Source organism: Odontesthes bonariensis, chromosome 6 (assembly GCF_027942865.1).
Source record: "Odontesthes bonariensis isolate fOdoBon6 chromosome 6, fOdoBon6.hap1, whole genome shotgun sequence".
Lineage (NCBI taxonomy): Eukaryota > Metazoa > Chordata > Actinopteri > Atheriniformes > Atherinopsidae > Odontesthes > Odontesthes bonariensis.
Window position 1 is genome coordinate 10309890 of NC_134511.1, and position 19582 is coordinate 10329471.

Genomic DNA, 19582 nt, shown 5'->3' on the forward strand with positions numbered 1-19582 from the left:
TGCTCTATAAAGGATTTATTGAGTGAGTCTACCTCGTAATGGACATAGTGTCTCTACAACATATCAGGCTGATTCTTCACCTACCTTGAAGTGACAATACAACAGTGCAATGGTTATTTTCAAGAGACATTTGATAAATTAACCCTTTAATGTTTGACTCTACCATTTGGTAGAGTAAATTTTTCAATAACTGTATTGTATCTCATCAAAAATGTGTTAAGGTATCATATCTACCACTTGGTTCAGGTAAGTTATTTGAAAAGTGAGAATCTTATGCTATTACTTTTTCAAGTTTTTGACAGCTTCCCCAGAAAGCGACATCTTTGCTTTTTGTTAAAATACATTGATTGTTATTATTATCACCCTAAGGAAACAACATTTCTTGCTTGTTTCTTGGTAAGTTACACAAAAAATGTCAAACCTAAATAATCTAATGTGAAATGTGTGACCAAAGTATGTATATGAGGCAAAAAAATTACATTTAAAAAAAAATAAAGGACAAATTTGAACAAAGACGCCAAACATGGAATATTTTACTGTAACTTTCTGAAGCGCAAATAAAAAAGAGACAGCCTCTGATACATGTCTGTTAATGGCATCTGTAATTGAGTTGTGTCTTCTTTCACCGCCCATTGGAACTGGATGAAACAGCTCAAACGGAGCTAAACTGGATAGTTTGGCTCCTTTTACCCGAGTGTGTTTCCAGCCCTTTCAACTTGTAGCAGAAGAAAAGCTTAATGTGCAAAGCCAGCATGTGTTTTGAGCTTGTCACAGTGAAGAGATGCAGCTCAGGGGGGATGAAGTCAGCCTTGAATACCTGCCCACCATCAGCGCATGGTGAGCATCTGTGAGCTGTTAAGAGCACTTTATCTTAACCACATGCACAGGAGTGGGGTTAGTAGTGTTAAGGTGTAAAAAAGGCACAACATGTCTGTCTGTATTTGTAGGGGAAGGTGCCCGTTGGTGTACGGCTATTCAGTCCTGAAGAAAAAAGGAAAGTTTGTCCTGTAGCTCCACTGAGCAACATTTCACAGATTGTCCTCTCCTTGGAATAATTGCTATCACTCACAAAATGTGTTCATCGTCCAAATGATGGACAGTTTTAGCCAATAGCATATCATTTTCTATCTCTAAATCATCCATTACTGAGGGAAATTTGTTTTTTCATAACATAATTTGACCGTCATTGATTTTTAATTTAAGCATCAGATGTATTGTTACACAGATGTTGTTGGAAACTGTCTGGAAAAGGCGGGACGTTAAAGGAGCATATGGCAGGTGATACGATGATCCATCGACCATCACCGTCTCTCATGAGTGAATGTCGAGTCAGAAAAACCACTGCAGACTCAGACTCTTGTTAAAACCAATCGAGTCAAGATTAAAAACATTTTTTCCACCTAGAAAAGCCATCGTGCTATATGATAAACACTGATATTTCTCTGTTGCTCAAAGTGTTATGATACATTATACATGTGGCAGTCTTGTAGGACTTTGGCATAAAAAAGGTAAACTAACTTTACATCTTGCTCACCTTTTTCCTCAGTGTATGTCCATTTTTGCAGCCGATTTCAAAATTCAAATCATTAATTTGAATTTTTTGCAAAAGGCTTAATGTGTACTTGAAACAGTTTTAAGATCTTATTGATTTCTTTGATTTTTCACAGCCTTCCTCTTAGTATAGCGAATGAAAAGTTGACATCACGTGTAGGTTTGTTTGGACGTCGTATTCCATGCTCACTTGCTCTGAGGTTGTCTTTTGTATTTACAGACCCTGAAGTCGAACTTCAGGATAATGTGTCAATGCTCAGCCTGTAGAATCAGACTCTAAAATCATATCTCAGTCAATCTATTATCCTTTAAACCAAATGTTGACCATATCTGTCCACTACATGCAAAAAAAACATGAGTTTCAATATTAAAATATGCCTTTATCATCAATAAAGTGACTCATAAAATCCACTACACATGACTTCATATAATATTCAGGAATCTGAATCTGAATAATTTGTTCCCTTGTGGACTTGCAACTTTTTAGATTTCAGCACACTGCCAGCTTGATAGTAAGCAGATCGTGCATTCAGCAGTGCAATTCAATTACTCCTGGTGAGGTGCCTCTTCTTTCTGCTACTTTCTTTCTCCATCTCCATTTCTCTAAATTTGACTGTCTTTCTCCAAACAAAACCAAACCCTACCCAGGCAAACCAGAGACCATTCCTCAGAAGATGGCGCTAACATCCCAGCATCCAACACGATGTGACGCAACTCCACATCCTCTGTTACCGACCTTTTAAAGTTTGGCTTAACACCCTCAAACAGAAGTCATGACCTTTGTTGCTAAAAGATGCCAAGGCTGTTTAATCCTTACAGGCTGATGCTCAGACATAGTTTAGTATGTAGCACCCCATTAAACCACAACACTATTTTTGCACACTTCGTTGATCTGATTCAGCAAATCAAACATAAAGCGATAATTTGTGAATTTTAAAAGTTGCTCTATGTAAGTAAGTGCTGAAAAACAGTGAAATATTTATAGAATTTTGTGGCCACTTGTTAAACAGATAAAGCTTTCAGCCTTTCGAGTGACAGCTGAGAGTTGAAGTATTTTTTTGACTGCAGACAGAGAAAGTGACTTTCAACAGCAGGACATCAGTCTGGAATTTCCAACAAAAGAATGTTTGACCAGCTTGACAGAAATGATCCATTGTGATCTCCTACAGTGCATTTTCTCATGGATTTCACCTCTTTGTAAACTCTGCCACATTTGTCTGTGTACCAAACAGTCATGTTGCTTTTCTAAATTCTCTTTTAAGACCAAAAAAAAAATGTCACGTTAAACTCTAAATTTCATTTTTTCCCATTAAGTATGCATGTTTTTTCACCTGGATGTTAGAACGAGCTCGCTTTAAAGTCAACAGGTTATCACTTGCTGTAATGCACACCATTCTTAGCAGTGTGTGTAAACAGAGGATGATGTATGTTTTGTCAGCGTTTTGCCATTTGACAGGTTTCAAGAGTTAAGCCATTACCGAGGTGAGGACAGACCTGTTTCTGACAAACTGGATTTGATGCTGCCTTCGAACACTTCAACCCTTCATCTTTTGACTCAAGACTCAACACTAACATTCAGACAACAATATATGGCAAAAGTATTTAGCTGTTGAATTAAAGCCAGTGGAATTTCACCTGGCACTGCAGAGGAAAGCTCACTGACAGCGATGGCAGCCGCTCGGCGCTACAATTTATATGCGATTCCTCTGCTCACAAAGAGCTTGTCAAAGTGCCCCACCTCCCTCCTCTGAGGCCTTTCACAATACAAATCCTCCAACCAGTCGCCATTCAAAAGGAATTTTCCCTCCTGTGTGAGGGCTGATGTGAGTGCGGCTTTATAACCCCAAACATGAATCTTGTGACGACTTGCTCACAAATACACTGCCTTGTCATATTTGACAGACTCGTGTTTTGTTTTGGCATTAAGCAGAGAGAGCGTCCACAGAAATGCCTCATCACAGTCACTGTTTTTCACGCTTCAGCTACTTCCCCTCTGTAACCTTTCTCTGACTCTGGACAAGACTCCGTCTTGTTTCCAATTGTTTCTATTCTAAGAAGTTCCAGGTAAGCGTTAAGAAGGAAATCATTCTGATTCATTTTGTCACAATTCGTATCCTGAGTGGGGACTTTCGGGGCAACTTGTTCTCATGACAAAACATCCATTCATCCATCCATTTTCGATACCCGCTTAATCCAACTCAGGGTCGCAGGTGGGCTGAAACCTGTCCCAGCTGTCATGACAAAATATGACAAATTAAAAATGGAAAAATGCACACAAATTCTGTTTTGTGGTTGTTTTTTTCCCCTCATTGCATCCAGCGAAACAGACATGTTGTGTGTTTTATAGAGGGAGAAAGCTTTGTCATTCATAATTGCAATTTTAACGCGCAAATGCTGACAAACAAAGAGTAAGTGAAACCAAGAATGGACTCTAAAATGACTATTTTATTTTTTACTGTTTGGCTTTTCAGTCATGTGTGCAGCTCCACCACCACAACCCCACACAGTTAAATGTGATAGCCTGGTCCCAGAAAAATGATAAATAATCAAATCAAATCAAATTTATTTGTATAGCACATTTCAGCAGCAGGGAGTGGAAGAAGCATTAAAATACATAAAAGAATATAAAGAGAAACAAATAAAATAATTTAAATGAATTTAAAAACAAGCAACAGTCCAGATAAATTAAAAGATATTGTGCATATCTCATGCATAGACACATGAGAAAAGAAATGTTTTTAACCTGGATTTAAAAATGTCTACATTTGGTGAGAGTTTAATCTCCACTGGCAGTTTGTTCCACTTGTTTGCAGCCTAACAGCTAAATGCTGCTTCTCCATGTTTAGTCTGGACTCTGGACTGGACCAGCTGACCTGAGTCCTTGGATCTAAGAGCTCTGCTAGGTTTAGTCACAAAAACCTTGCAGAAATAGTCACAAAACAGAAAAAGTAACTGGTGACAAACACAAAATCATCTTGTTTGTTTGTTTGTTTTGTGCCACCCAGCTTAACTTTCAAAGTACTGTATTTCAGCAGGACGTCCGGTTTATGTATCCAACGTGTTTTAGGTTTAGTCAAAAGTTAGGGGACACTCAGCAGCCAATAATCTGGGAAAGATGTACGAGTTCACGTTTCACAAGAACCAGGTCAAAGTTTGATTCACATAGATTTGAAATGAACAACTTTGTGTTTACAGTTCACTATTTTATAATTCTGAACGAAGACCAAACCCAAAATGAACATTTGTCAGCTTCTATGATTGTGGAATATCCTCCTTTTATTAAACATAGTTTTAGGAGTGCAGTGGAGTATAGGAACATTAGAACAGTCTGCATATATATATATACATATCTGCATTTATCCATTTTATTACAAACCTTATAGATACTCAAAATCACATTGTCATTTTAAAATGTGTATAAATTACTTTATTTGATCATTGTTGCACTCAAATTAAATAACACTAGCCAGCAGAGAACCGGTGGGAAATGCTTTAGTCTCACAATTAGCATCACGCTGACATATAAGGACCTTCACCAGTGAGTGAAAAAATGCAACTTTAAACATCCAGCAACAACATGTTATACGCCTAAAAGAAATTAAGAATACACACCAGTAGCTGTGTAACAAAACCTGTGAACGTGTCAGTTAATGTGCAGCTGTCTGCGCCAAGGCCAAGACAAAAGTTAAACTTATATTACAGGTGCTCAACCCGGGCTTTCTTCTGTGTAAAGTAATCTTTTACATCCTTCAGATTCAGCTGGCAGGAATAATTCTTCTTATAACTCCCTTATAGGTGTCTTCTGAGAACACTTTTTGTGTGTTTCTCATGTAGTCTGCAGTGAAGTGTTTCTGCGTAGTTATACAAGTCTATAACTATAATTTTAAGAATAATTACAGACTCATTATCCTAAGTCTCATCTAAGTTTCACTCTTCCACTGCCATTATGTATGATGCGCATCTACAGATATATAAAGCACCCACAATATATAAACTGTAAATAAGAGTATATTGTGAAAATTGACAAGAAACAAAATTAGGGAAAAAAATCATACTTAGTCTGTTTAATTTGATAGTGAATTACGTGGCAACTTTTATATTTCCATCTCATGTCAGGTTTACATTGCCATAAAAAAAAGAGTGTACATATGGCCTATAGTCAAAGCATAAAGTTAAATCACATTGAAATGTTACTAGGACAGGAGTGATCATCCAGGGTAGTCCAGATCGAAATGCTAGTTACACTCCACAAGGCCAGAAAGCTGAGTACTGTCATTCAGACATGTACAGACATGGTTTTTAAGGTATGTATCCAGAGAGCCACAGCCTTGAACTCTTTAAAAACTTTTCAAAGCAGAGCCGTCTGGTCCATCTTATGGAGAAGTTTTTTATGGCCGTGTCATTTGTGGTACATTCAAAGCCTGTATTACCCTGCTATTCATCTCCTGACAGGAGACACTGAACTCAGTGATTCTTGTCTGAAAAGAAAAACCTGGCACATGAACTGAATGCCGTGTTTAAGAGGTGTCTTAACACAAGTCAGTTGATTCTATTTTTATTTTGACTCAAATAACACCATTTACAGGAAGGAACATCTCCGAAAATCTGTTTGAAAAGCCAAACATGCCCGAAACTGTCACAGTGATGTGTTTTCCAGAGGTGTAGCTGTACAGCTGGGATAGGTTTGTTCAGGCAAATTGTTGTATGAGTCCATCAGTGAAATGTAGACGGCTCTGGCCTTCAGCCAGAGCACAGGAGGCCCACTGCAGTCATCAAGAGGAATTTGATTTGCAGTCAAAGTGGCGAAGAGGGAATAATGAAGTGACCAGAGGAAACCTGTTGATGAAAGGTGTAATGTGACAATAAAATCCAGTAACATGAGAAACACTTTATTTTAGCTTTATTAATTGGTGCACCGTCAACTGTTTTTTTTTTCTCATTCAGCAAAAATGCTCAGAAAAAATACCCAAGAAACTCATAGATATTTATATATACATATATATATATATATATATATATATATATATATAATTATTCAACTGTCAAACGCATGCTAATTAGCAGGCAGAGGGACACATACTGGACACAAAGACATCTGAAGGTACGGATCAAACTTGCAAAATGCAAATCTGAGCCACAAATTCAGATTTGCAAATTCTAGCACTTTAAGATTTTGTTGTAAATGTAAAGTACGTTATAAATAAAATGTATTATTATTATTAGATGTCATGTTGGATCTGGATCTGCAGGTAAGATTTGATCCGGCACATCCACCACAGCTTTCTTCTGTATCTGGACTGGACTTTTGTGCTGGAGGATTCTTGCTAAAGTGGAAATCATAATTTCTACTTTGTGTGAACTGAACCATTGAATTTTGAGGATGTGCCCCAAACATAAGCAGGATATGTGATGCAGCCATCCTAAACATACATACATGGAGTAATAAGAGAGCATATTCTAAGCCTTTCACATTAACAGGCCAGAATTTTCAACATTGCAGCTTATCGGCGTAAATGGAAATTATTTGGCATTTTGATTACATTAAAGTTAATTTATCAGCCAAAAAACAGAACATAACTCTTTTAACTTTTGTTAGGCGTGACAGTCTTGTTGGTGTATTTAGCCTTCTCTAGTAGATTTACGAAGAGAAAACAAAAGCTGAAGATGGATGTGATGATTTCTGCCGGTTAATCGCTGTCAGCATCCATCTCCTTTTACCACTTTTTTTGTTGTGTCTCTCACTTAACTCTGATTGGAATAGACCAAGCATTTGTCTTCAGACTAAATACTTTCCAAAGAAGACACATTTGCTGTTTCTCAGGGATTAAAGCCCTCATTTTAACCACAACACTGCTTCACCGACGTGCTAACAGTCTGCACAGCAGGGAAGTGCTAACCAGATGCTCAATACAACTCCAAGTGAGCGTGAATACAATGTTTGCAGTTTTCATATTTCTCCTTTCAGCTGCGTTGAAAGGTTTTCTTTTAACAACAACACAGCATGCACTGAAACTCTTCAGGAATGACAGCCAAGACAAGGAGAAAAAAAAAGATTTTCAGGTCTAACCTCCCCAGTGATTGTGTTTTCTTAGGAGATCTTCACATGCATGAAGCAGAAAAACTACAATTGTTTTATAACTTTGATTAAGATCCAAAGCAAATGTGAAACTTTTCAATTTTGATGTTCGAGCCTACATACATTTACATCTAAAACAAATTCTAACATCTTCTAAAGTGTTTTACCAGAATTGTTTGCCGCAGACTCGCTGACAGCAGTAACTTTGCATTTATTCATGTTACTTTTCAAATATTCCAAGTTAACAGTAACGTGGTGTGACTTAAGAGGGAACAGGTGGACCTCCTTAAGCTGTAAGAAAATGGCAAAAGCATAACAAGGCCCCTGTGGTTTCCTAAGTGTGCCCTCATTTACAATATAGACCCGCATATATCAGGGTTATAATCATTAACAACCAGTTCAGCAGAAGTTCAGTGTGGACTGTGAACCTGTGAAAGCCTGCTCTGAATAGGATATTTTGGTTTTTCCTGAAACCACACGAGAGAGACTGACCAAATGTTATGGTTTACTTGTTTCACAGAGCTCAATGGGAACTATTTCCTTTCACTGCAGAGCGAAATCAAACGGGATAGGGTTGCAAATAATGGCTTATTCCTCTGCAAATTCTCTTGTGGTTAAAGCCGGGTGCTGAAAATTTCCCTCAGTTGCAAAGATTTTACATGCATGACACATTATTTGAGTTTTAACGCAAACCCCCCAAAAAAAAAAAAATAGAAAAAAAATGGAGGAACTCAATCTGACGATATCCCTTCAGGCGCCATTGTCCCGCTTTGCCCCAAAATAACAATTAAGGCCTCTATCAAATATCACTGGGGATCTTAAGCAGCTCTGCGGCGTCATACTGTCTTCTGCACGCCTCACCTCAACTCAGAAATGTGATCGCGCCACGCTAAGCGCTGCTGGGAAAAAAGGCGCAAGCGTACATGCTACAATTGAAAACTCTCAGAAGGTAACCATTAGACTTTATAAAACATGCAATAACATCTTCATGAGGTTCTTCACTCGTATCCCTCCTTTGTGCTCAGAGTGAGATCACTCAGATTCTCAAAGGGCCACAAACTCAGGAATTTTACCGGAGGGCAATCTCAAAGAAAGACAGCTTTTTCAAACATATAGCTAAACAAACACTCAAAAAGCTGAGTGTGCACAGCTTCAGACACAGTTAAGAACCCCCTCTTGTTCAACAATTACCCCTTTTAGGATTGGCTAATCCTGAAATATGGGCCTGTGACTAATGGCGGAATTTAGCAAGAAATCAGCTCCAGTTTCACTGGGCTTTATTGACTCTAATGCATGATGCTGATACCTTTGGCTTTGATGAATGAGCGTGGGGATACTGTCAGCTTCACCCCTCCTCCTCCTCATCTTTCACTATTGCTTTTGTGCAGGTGACAATGAAAAGTGTCAGAAAAGCATGTAACAGGCCCTTTTTACGTGCTTGGCAAAAAAATAAGCTGTCATGTCAACAATGATTTGAATGGGAACACTTGAACTGTTTTATTTTCTTGTTGTTTTACAGGGTGGGGTGGCTCTGAGAAGTCTTTTTTGTTTTGCCATCTTTAATTAACTCCAATATTGTATCTTATTTTTGAGCATGTGCCAACCTGCTGACATTTTGCAACAGGAGGATTGAGTATAAAGCAGCACGAATGCAGTTTAGAGTGCTTTGCTACACAAACAAGGTATCAGTCATGCTCTGAATGTGCATCTATGAGGCATGAACAAAAATATAGACATTTGAATAGTTTTTTATTGGGCAATTGTGCAGATGAACGACAGCTGAGTGCTCAAAAAAAACAAGCGTAGAGTTTCAACACTTGAGAAAAATTCAGTCAATATATGCATGGGTGCACCTGTGGAGCGAAAAGCTTGGATGATTATCACAACATGTTGCAAAAGTTTAGTGATCAGTCTGTAGCTCCTGGAGTAAAATGAGTTCAGAAAACTGAGTTCAGTGAACCAGTTAAAAGACAAGACAAACACAAAATAAGTTATGCTACAATTTCAGATACAGTCAATCACACAGGGCAGCATTGAGGTTAAAATGCTCGTATGCTTTTTGTAAGTTTGCATTCGAATGGATGGAGTAAGTGCAGCAAACGGCTAAAGAAGTTCTGCTGAAATTTCTTATCGTCCTCATTCATGTGACAACTATAATTTCTGGTTGTACTGCAGATTAGATAGATTGCTGGCATTGTCCACATTTACAAATACACACACACACACACGCACATTCACACACATAGAACAAGTATCTTTAAGCAGCAGGTCATGGCCAGGAGTTTTCATTAGAAGTCAATCAAATAATAAAACATCAGGTTCTTCCATACATGATGTTTAGCCTCAATACTATTAGATGTAATAGTGTGTAAAAGAAAGGAAATAATGATAATAATTAGAATTGGATAAAACATTCAGAAGTAAATCGTCTTACCTGCTGTGGACACAGTTAGCACACTGTCCATTTAGAGAATCAGGGCTGTTAACACATTCTTCACGTTACAAAAGCTGCACCACGAACATCCTTCAGTTTAGAAAATTGTGCGAACAAAGTAGAAAACTGTCCTCAATGTACTCTCAGTGGTTTTGGCAAAAATGCATTAGCTTTTTTTTTTTTTTACAACTCTGAGGAGCAGCTACAGCTTGACTCGCCCGTCATACTTTATGATTCTCCAAACCTAAACCTCGTTTCCAGATGGGTTTTTATTTTGTGTTCAAGTAAACTAAATGTCAATTCATTTCTAAGGGAAACCCTGTAATCTCCAACAGATGCACAAATTTGACATAAAGTATGCTGATAAATGTTTACTTTTGCAGGGGATTTCAGAGAGAGCCCACACTGTGTTCTTGAAAGTTAGACAAACTAAGTGGTGAACAGACTAATAAACTGCTAGCTTGACAGTTAAACTGATTATGTTGTCAGCATTTTGAAGTGAATCAGTCATGTTAAGCAAACATTAGTACGGAAATAATGGGAAGCTTTGAAACGTCATAGGCCTTTTAACAACATCTTTCACAACAATGTGCACCGGGCCGACAATCACTTTTATCTAAGCTCTTCCCTTGTGTTATTAATGTCTTTCCATTGCTGTGAACGTATGCGCATATTCCATCAAATTAGATGTGGAACTGCCAGAATTGGCCTTTCCCCTTGCTGCAGTTAAGTTTTCTTCCATTCAGTATGACATGCACTTCCTTACAATGACCACTATGGAGCACAGTTTGTGTATTAGACACTATATTGGAGCAGATATGTTTAAAAAAAAACTTGGCATGACAGCGCTCTGATTACTGTTTACTGCAGGTAAGACTGACTAATCTGTGTTTTACATGACCCCTCTTCAAAAAAACTAAATATCCCTTGGAATGGTTCACATTGTGACAAACAGCTATACAGCATTTTAATGCTTTTCATAACTGTATGTTAACCCTATTACTTCCACAGTGGGGAAAAAGCAAAGGAAAAAGGTTTCTTTCCTTAGAGCAATAACATTTAGAATCAATGCTTTTTTCCTCAAACGGTCGGGGTGACACTTTACGGTAAAAGTATAATATTTTGAAAAAAGTAATGTCACAATACATACTTTCTTTTAGCATTCCATTAGGTAGACTAGAGTACAGTAGAGCAGGATGTTAAAGGGTTGAAGTTAAACGATCGTCACCAGCATGTGAATTAAATGAGTTAACCAATAACACGAGATTTATCAATAAATATCAGTATTTTCCTTGAAACACTTACTGAAACTCATCTTGAGATGCAGTTCATTGGCTTGACAACAACCTCTATGTCAATAGAGATGGGTAATTCTTAACAGGTGTGACTCAGGAAGAAATGTCAGTTTAAGAAGTAGAGATTGATCTCCGAAAGGTGTCTATTGTACATGTTTTTTTTGTATATTGATTTGAAGTAGTTGGTGAATTTGAAAATATAACAGGTAAGATTGTTTCATGGGAAATAGCAATGTTTCTGCAAACAGACATGCTAATCACTCAAGGCCTAAATCTCTTTATCCCTGACATGACTCCCTATCCTTGACTCTTTTGACCCCCTGGCCATAAGACTGTAAAACTCTTCACTGGGTGGCATGGGAGGATCATGAATGAACATATCTGTTTGCACATTTTTATATATATATTTTTTTGAATATACTTATATATTACTGTATGTTGTTACTAACTGTGTTTCTGTTTGCTGTTGATACTAACCTGCCTTTGGGAATCTATGTAGCTGCTGAATACTTTGAATTTCCCTCAGGATTAATAACGTATCTATCTATCTATGAACTTCTCTATCAAACACTCAAATGACAACACCAGGGAGGATGTGGTGTTAATAAATTAAAAGCAAAAGCAGCATGATTTATTCACCTTATACAAAGTAGTTAGACACAGCCTACGAAACCTACAGTTTCTCTACTTCGTGTACTGAAATCCAGTATATATTGTGATCAAATGTTAAAAGTACTGTAAAATAGCAGTAAAATAATGGCATCTTTTCAGCAGCGGGATGTTAATCATAACTTAGGGTGAAATTCTTTACAATGCTGAATGCAAAGAATCTTATGAGGTATATTTACACGCCTACAGAAGAATCTATCAACTGATCTGACATCACAGGCACAGAGAAAGAGTGCTTTGCATTCAATTTTACATCTCCAATTTGATGCATTTGCATGCATGTAATTACATCAAAAACTTAGTGCATCAGTGCAATTTTTTTGCTGATAGATAAATGCCAGTGGTTCAGTAGTTAGAGTGGGTGCCACCCGGAAGATTGGCAGTTTGATTCCCACTCTCGCCACTCAAAGAAGTGAAAGTGAAGTTAAAGCCACTCAGTGAAACTGGCAGCTGGAGGGGTGTCAGTCCACCTCCTTGTCACAGCCGAGGTGCCCTTTAGCAAGGCACCATACACCCATGTAAATGGCTGCCACTGCTCCAGTGTATGGCATCTGTCTGTATGAGTGTGTGTGACCCTGTGCATGTGTGTTTTCAACAGGTGCCAACCTGGATGGGTTAAAAGTGGAGGAGAAATTTGATGTATTTCATACAGAGTGTACATGATCTTAATCTTAAAACAATCATGTTCCCAAAGACCTTGTTTGTCAGTGATGTTTTACAGTTTTAATGCAAAGAAGAAGACAACAATGAAATCCTTTCCAAACAAACACGTCAGATATCTGTGGATGTCTGTCCTGATAGTGAGCAGCAGAGACAGTCCATTAAACATGTTCCTGAAATGCTTGAATACATATTTACATAATACACACGCAGCATCAAACCACAACAGCCACTGCTGCCACTTGTTTGATGTCAAATAGTCATTTCTGATGAAAGAAACTGTACCCTTTCTAAAAAAAACAACTGATGCATAAATACAAGCGATATCTCCAATACGTTGTTTTATTTAACGGATAAACAGGTGTATATGTCATCTAAAGAAAAAATGATTTTAACACAGAAGAAATATTGACAACAATCCAGGAGGAAGTAATCTGTGATGAAATATACTGTACTGTACACGCTAAAATTTATGCAAAATTGATTTAACCCTGACAAACATTTATTTTTCATGCTTTGAGTCTTGGAGGTCCTCCCTGGAGACAGGAGAGACCGATTACATCTCGGCAGTTGCAAAACCCAACTGTCTGATATGACAGATAACAACAGCCAGAGACAACATCAACATGTCACGCTCACGAGCGCAGAAGGCAAATACGGTCAGGTGTTATTTTAGAAGTGATGCAAATTAGGCCAAAGTGATACAAGTTGAAAGGCCGAACCTTTCAGAGGCTCTCAGAAATGTTTCCATGTGACAAACAAGTGTCTTCATTTTCAGTCAGACAACTTTGAGAGAGAGACTATTTTCTTGCACATTCTCATCCTTACATTACTGCATATTTGCACTATTTGCATACATCTGTTCTGTATTCTGTAACCCCCCCTTCCTACTCACCCACCCCTCTTATTGGAGCCTGTCAGCTGCCTTCTCAGAAACAGTTAAAAATCAGCAGTGCTGTTTATTGATACTGGATCCCCCTTTATTGGCAATGTTAAGTACCAATATGAAGTCAGGAGCCCAGTAATAACCCCCTGGGGAAAGAAGCTCTTTGTTCAATTGCTGAGATCATGAACTGCAAAGTATTAAAGTGCTCCAGCAGCTGCAGCTCTCTCCTGACAAATGACCCTCCGATGGTCATAGAGCAGCCAGACCTCATTAGACTGAATCTCTCTACTTTAAATATTTTCGTTTTGTGTTGTAATAATACGTACCTTTATTATTGTAATGACAAGAGCAAAGCCGATTTTTTTTTCAGGTTAGTATGTGTGCGTGTGTGTGTGTGTGTGTGTGTTTGTAAAGAGAAAGGATGAAATATTGCAAAGAATTATTTTTTTCCTTCAACATCTGCAGAGCTGTAATAGAACGTGTCTTCACGCCCTCCAGAGTAACATTTGGACAATATCATCCTGTCATAAGTCGTTGTAAATTCCAGTGGTATTAACAAGAAAAACAGCATTACGAAATGAAATGACGCAGAGCATTGATATCCTTCAAAGTGTAGCTGTTTCATATTTCAGCATAGCAAAGAAAATCTGTGTTGGTGAATACGATGTTCTATGCAATCAGAAAATGGCTGGAGACTGGAAGAAAGAATGATCAAAAGATCTATGGCAGACCCAAAGTCCCAACCCAATCAGGAATTTCTGGAGCTCACCAGCTTACATGATCGATACCTTGAGTACAATACATTGAGTAATAAAAATGATGGTCTGGGGTTGTTTTTACTCGAGGCCAAAGTGGTGGCTTGCACAGAGTGTTTGATATTCTGAATTAAAAGGCTTTACCAAAAGATTTTGCAGAACTATTAAACACCTGTTCTGCATCACGTAAATTGGACTTAACCTGCACTAAGAAAGTTTTCATGACATTCAGACTGTATCTAAAGGGACTTACATCGAACGTGTTTGCATTTTCCCTGCAATAATTTTTGTTATGAATTGGCGCTACATGAATAAACTGAATTGAAAACATCATTGAGGCAGGATGCAAGGGAAAAAAGATTTCTGGGAACGTGTCCAGCAGTGTTTGGAAGAACTTTTAGGCCAGTACTTGAATTCCCCAACTGAAACGATGTCACAAGCGTGTCTGTCTGTCTGTCTGTCTGTCTGTCTGTCGAAAAAAAGTGATTAATCAAAAATCCAATAAGATTCTGTCTGTTTAATAATTCACTGACTTTTTCCTTTGCTTTTATTTGTTCTCTGTCTTGATTTCATGATAGATAAAATCATTAAATATCACGCATTCCTATGAAATTTGGTTTTAACATCCAGTGATATCTAGGGAGCATAGTCCTCCATCAAGCTCATTAATGTCTTATTTATTAAAAAGTTATCTGGAAACTACGCCAACTCTCCACCAACTTTCATGGGATCTAGTTTTATATCTTCAGTATTTCATAATTTGGCCAACAAAGGGACAAACAGACAGAACTGAAAAAGGTTTTCCTCATTAAAAGTGCCAGTGCACACAGAAAACAGCTCGGTCAGTAAAGCTGATGTTAATGCTTTTTATTTATTTTTATTCCCATTGCCTTCAATTTTAGAGGCTTAGGTGACCTTTATATATTACCAGCTGAACACATCTCCTTAACAGCTTCTTTTTCCCCCTTTTGCAGGGTGATTTTTTCCCACAGGTTTGTTGGTCATTTGTTATGAAGGCAGACCATGGTAGTCCATCATCACTGGTGTTGATAGACAGCAAATGGAGCATAGCCAAACAACATGGACGCAGGTGTTAGCGCTGTTCATCTGAGATCTGAGGAACCATCTTGCTGAGGTCTTGATCAAAGTGTAAGCCCTGACCGGGGGAATTTTCCCATCTGCAAAGCTAGCTTATCATTCATGCTAAAATTGATAAGATGATGGCTTTTAGATAGTTTGTAAGTCAGATAAAGATCACACTCGTCCATCAAAATGTTAACACAGTTCTACTCGCATAAGCGTGTAAACTAAAGCATATCTCACACATAAAACTGCTCCATCTCTACTATCTCCTCTATCAGCGTGAGGCCTTTTGTATGGAGCTGTTACAGGCCTGGTCAGTCACCCATTCTTCTTGTCACCTCAATCATATCTACCTTGGAGGTGGTTTATGATGATCGTTTATCAGATATAATCCAAATACCTGCATGCCCGTAGTTGAGAGTACAGTAACACAAAGCTGACTAAAGTTCGGACTTCTTTCGTTTGCTCGAAAGGCTCACAAAAGGAATAGTTTATCTGTGGATGCAACTCTTCAAGCATGAAACCCAAAGTAAAGATGTCATCTTTAGAGAATTCCTGGAGAAATAAGAGTTATGATAAACCTTTTGTATGTTTAACCTGTTTTTCGGTTTGCTCGAAAATGAACTTTACTGTTGGAGCAGCTGATGACATCCCACCTGGAAAATAACCACTTTTCAACTTTTTTTCTTTTTTTTTTGGCACATTTAGGTGAGGTCAAAGTCATTTATTAAGGGAATAAACTAGAGGAGGGACAGCATTTCCAGGAAGGTTGGGGAGTTTTCTAAAATGAAACAAAACTTAAAGCTGTAATATGTGCATTAATTTCAACCTTCCTTTCGGTTGATCACTGATCAACTTAATTGTACTTAGAAAATATAAAATTTCAGCAAACACCAAAAATGTTGGTATAGGAGCATGTTTATGATTGTGTTACATCAGGCTTTCTTTTGATGATGATTGTCCACAGTTTGGGAACTGAGGATGCTAATTCTTATTAAACTTAAGGAATCTGTTCATTCTTGCTGAGTACAAGCTCAACAGTTTGTGGTTGTTTTTTGTCTGATTGTCTTCATGAGGCTGTATTCTTCTCAATAGGACACAGATCTAGACTTCAGGCCAGGGAAGCACACACACTCAGGGCCTGTGAAACCATGCTGTTCATAGTCATGCTGAATGAAGTCTGGCAATGACCTGGTGAAAAAACATGAACTTCCTGGGAAAAACCATCACGTTGATCATGGTATATGTCTGCCTAAATTCCTAATATCCACCTCTGCATCAATGGTACTTGGGTACATATGAAGCCATTACGCTGATGCACCTCCATACCATCACAGACTGGTTTTTGCCCCTTTCTCTGAGCAGCTGAAATGTGGATTCATCTGACTACATCTGAGATAAGCTAATATCCAGAGGACTTGGTGACATTTCGGTGCAGAGATCATATGTGGCAGTTTCACATTCAGTTGCTGCTGGATGCAGCAGCAGGATGTGTCGATGAAAAGGCTTTTCCAAGGTACTCCCAAGCCTATGTGGCTTGTATTGATCAAAGTAGCAGAATGATTTTCATGTGGTGCCATCTGAGGTCTTGAAGGTCATGCATATCCAAGAGTGCTTTCTGGCCTTGGCCAAAGAGCACTGAGATTTCAGCTGAATCCTTTTTCACAATATCATTTTGTAATTCAGATGTTGAAAGAGTTCTTTGTGAAAGTTTATAGTACTTCTGCATTTAGAATTTCTTTTGAAACCAACGAATGATTCTGTGACTGAGTTTGAGACAAAGTGGAGAGCCACGACCCACCCTTGCCAACTTGTGGACTTTTCCTTCTTTTCTTACCGTATAAACGCATTTAAATGATATTAAATCTCCTTACATTACAGACACATGTTGCAATAACTCCTAATTGTGCTTTTTCATAATAATCCTGAGCAAGTTACACCAAGTTATAATAGCTGTGCAATGAACAGTATTATGAAGAGTATACTCCTTCATGTAGATCATTTGCAGTCAACCTCATACACGTAATACAAAAGTATTACGTGTATGAGGTTGACTGCAAAAAATAGCAATGCTGCCTAAAAAGGTTAAGAGGTCAAACCTTTAACACACAAAATCGTGCTAGCACATGGGTTTACTAATAATTTTACTACTACTATTACTTCTTAACAACATGCACCAAAGAGATATGAACTTCTAAATATTTTTGAAAAAGATTTAAATTTTTTTTTTTTAAAGCTGGACTACTTTGTTAGAAAGATGACAAAAAAAATCTGTTAAACATGATTAATAGTCTGCAGAAACAGCACTTTCAGTCTGGTGAGAATGAGAAAAGGGTGGCACACATATGTTCAAAGAGGACGTGAGATCAAGTGTAGGAAAGTCCACTGACTTGGCCCAACTGCCTGCTGTGTGACTGATAGTTTGGCGTTTCTAAATGTGAAATATGTACTCTTTATTGACGTGTTTGCCCTGTTTTGCTCTTCCCTTGCAGTGGGAGACTGTGCCATGTGTAGTTTTGCTCATTTTTTGCAAACCATATGGCCACCCACATTTTTTTTCCCCATCAATATATTTCAAAATCTTTCAGTTGAGGAATGTCAGTGATAAACCAAATTTTTTTATAATAAAGATTTAAATAGAGAATCCCTTAAAAAAAAAGAAGCATAAAAAGCATAAAAAATTTCTAAAATTGCACCTGTTTTTTGTTTTGAGTTTTTAATCTTTGTGTGACAGAGGGTGTATGATGTCTTTGTGTGCTGCAGGTTGAAAAAAAAAAGAAAAAAATCCTACTATTGGCAAAATGAAGTAAAGAATCCCATCTGTTAAATCCAAGGGCTGTTTCTACTGCTTATGTTGCATTAAGCATTACTGCACGAGAGAATAGACAGTTAGCATAAAATGCCATAACCGCTTATTCATGCCGGAGGGATCACATATCCCCTCTGACCTGGGAACGCCTCAGGATCCCCCTGAGGAACTGGAGAAAGTGTCATGTCTGTGAGTTTTGGTCATGTTTTTAGTTCCTGTTTAGTTTTTAGTTTTGTCATGTTTTAGGTTTGTCTCATGTCTTAGTTTTGTTAGTTTTCAAGTTCCTGTTTAGTATATAGTGTCTCTTGCCCTGCTATCACCTTCACTCACATCACCTGTGTTTTTCCCCTCAGCTGCACTCACTCACCAATCACTCCCTCAGTATTTAGTTTCCAGGTTTCCCATGCATCAGGGCCAGATCCTCACCGTCACCCATGACTGTCGCCCTTATTCATGGCAAGTCAAGTTATTCAAAGTCAGGTCTGTCCATGATTTTTCATAGTTCTAGTCAGGTTTTGTTTTTTCACAGTTTAGCTTTTGTATTCCTTTTGTTGAATTTTTGGAATAAATTTAAGTTTTGTTTTGGAAATATCTGCATCCGTGTCCTACCTTCTCCACGCCACGACACGCACTACATGTGACAGAAAGTTGCTGGGGAGAGGGATGTCTGCGTTTCCCCCCTGAACCTGTCGCTTCCACGATACAACCTCATATAAGCAGAACATCGTGGATGGCCAGACGGAGGAAAATAGAGCTTAAATAAAGGGAATATAAAATGAACTGGTCTCTGTTTTACAGTCATTTCTTTTTCTCTTTTTCTCAGGTGACAATACATTTTTCTCATTATTTTCAGATTTTAGTCACAAGGACAAGCAAGTACAATCAAAATTTCTAAATTTTAAAAGAACCTAACTATAATGTTTAAAGGAGGTTAGGATAACTAACTATACTTATGAAAACTAATATTAGAGTTCCTTCAGTTCCTTGTGAAATGACTTGGAAAAAAACAAATCAAACGCTCCCAAAATCAACAAAATAAATAGATTTTGGAAACAAATTTTGCAGCTTAGAAGCCAATGTAATATCTGAATTAGAAAGGGATTTTCTAAAAATCACCAAAACCATACAATAACACTTTGATACCAATATCTTATCCATCGTACTGTAGTCATTCCAGACACATGACTACAATAAATATACAAATATTTACTGTAGTCATTCCAGACACATGACTACAATAAATATACAAATATTGATCATAATTTGATATTTTAATAAGCTCCTCTCTACAAAAAACCATCACTCAGTGTAAAAAAAAATGAACTCCTACCTCAGGTTTTTCCAGGACTTTCCATAATGTGGCA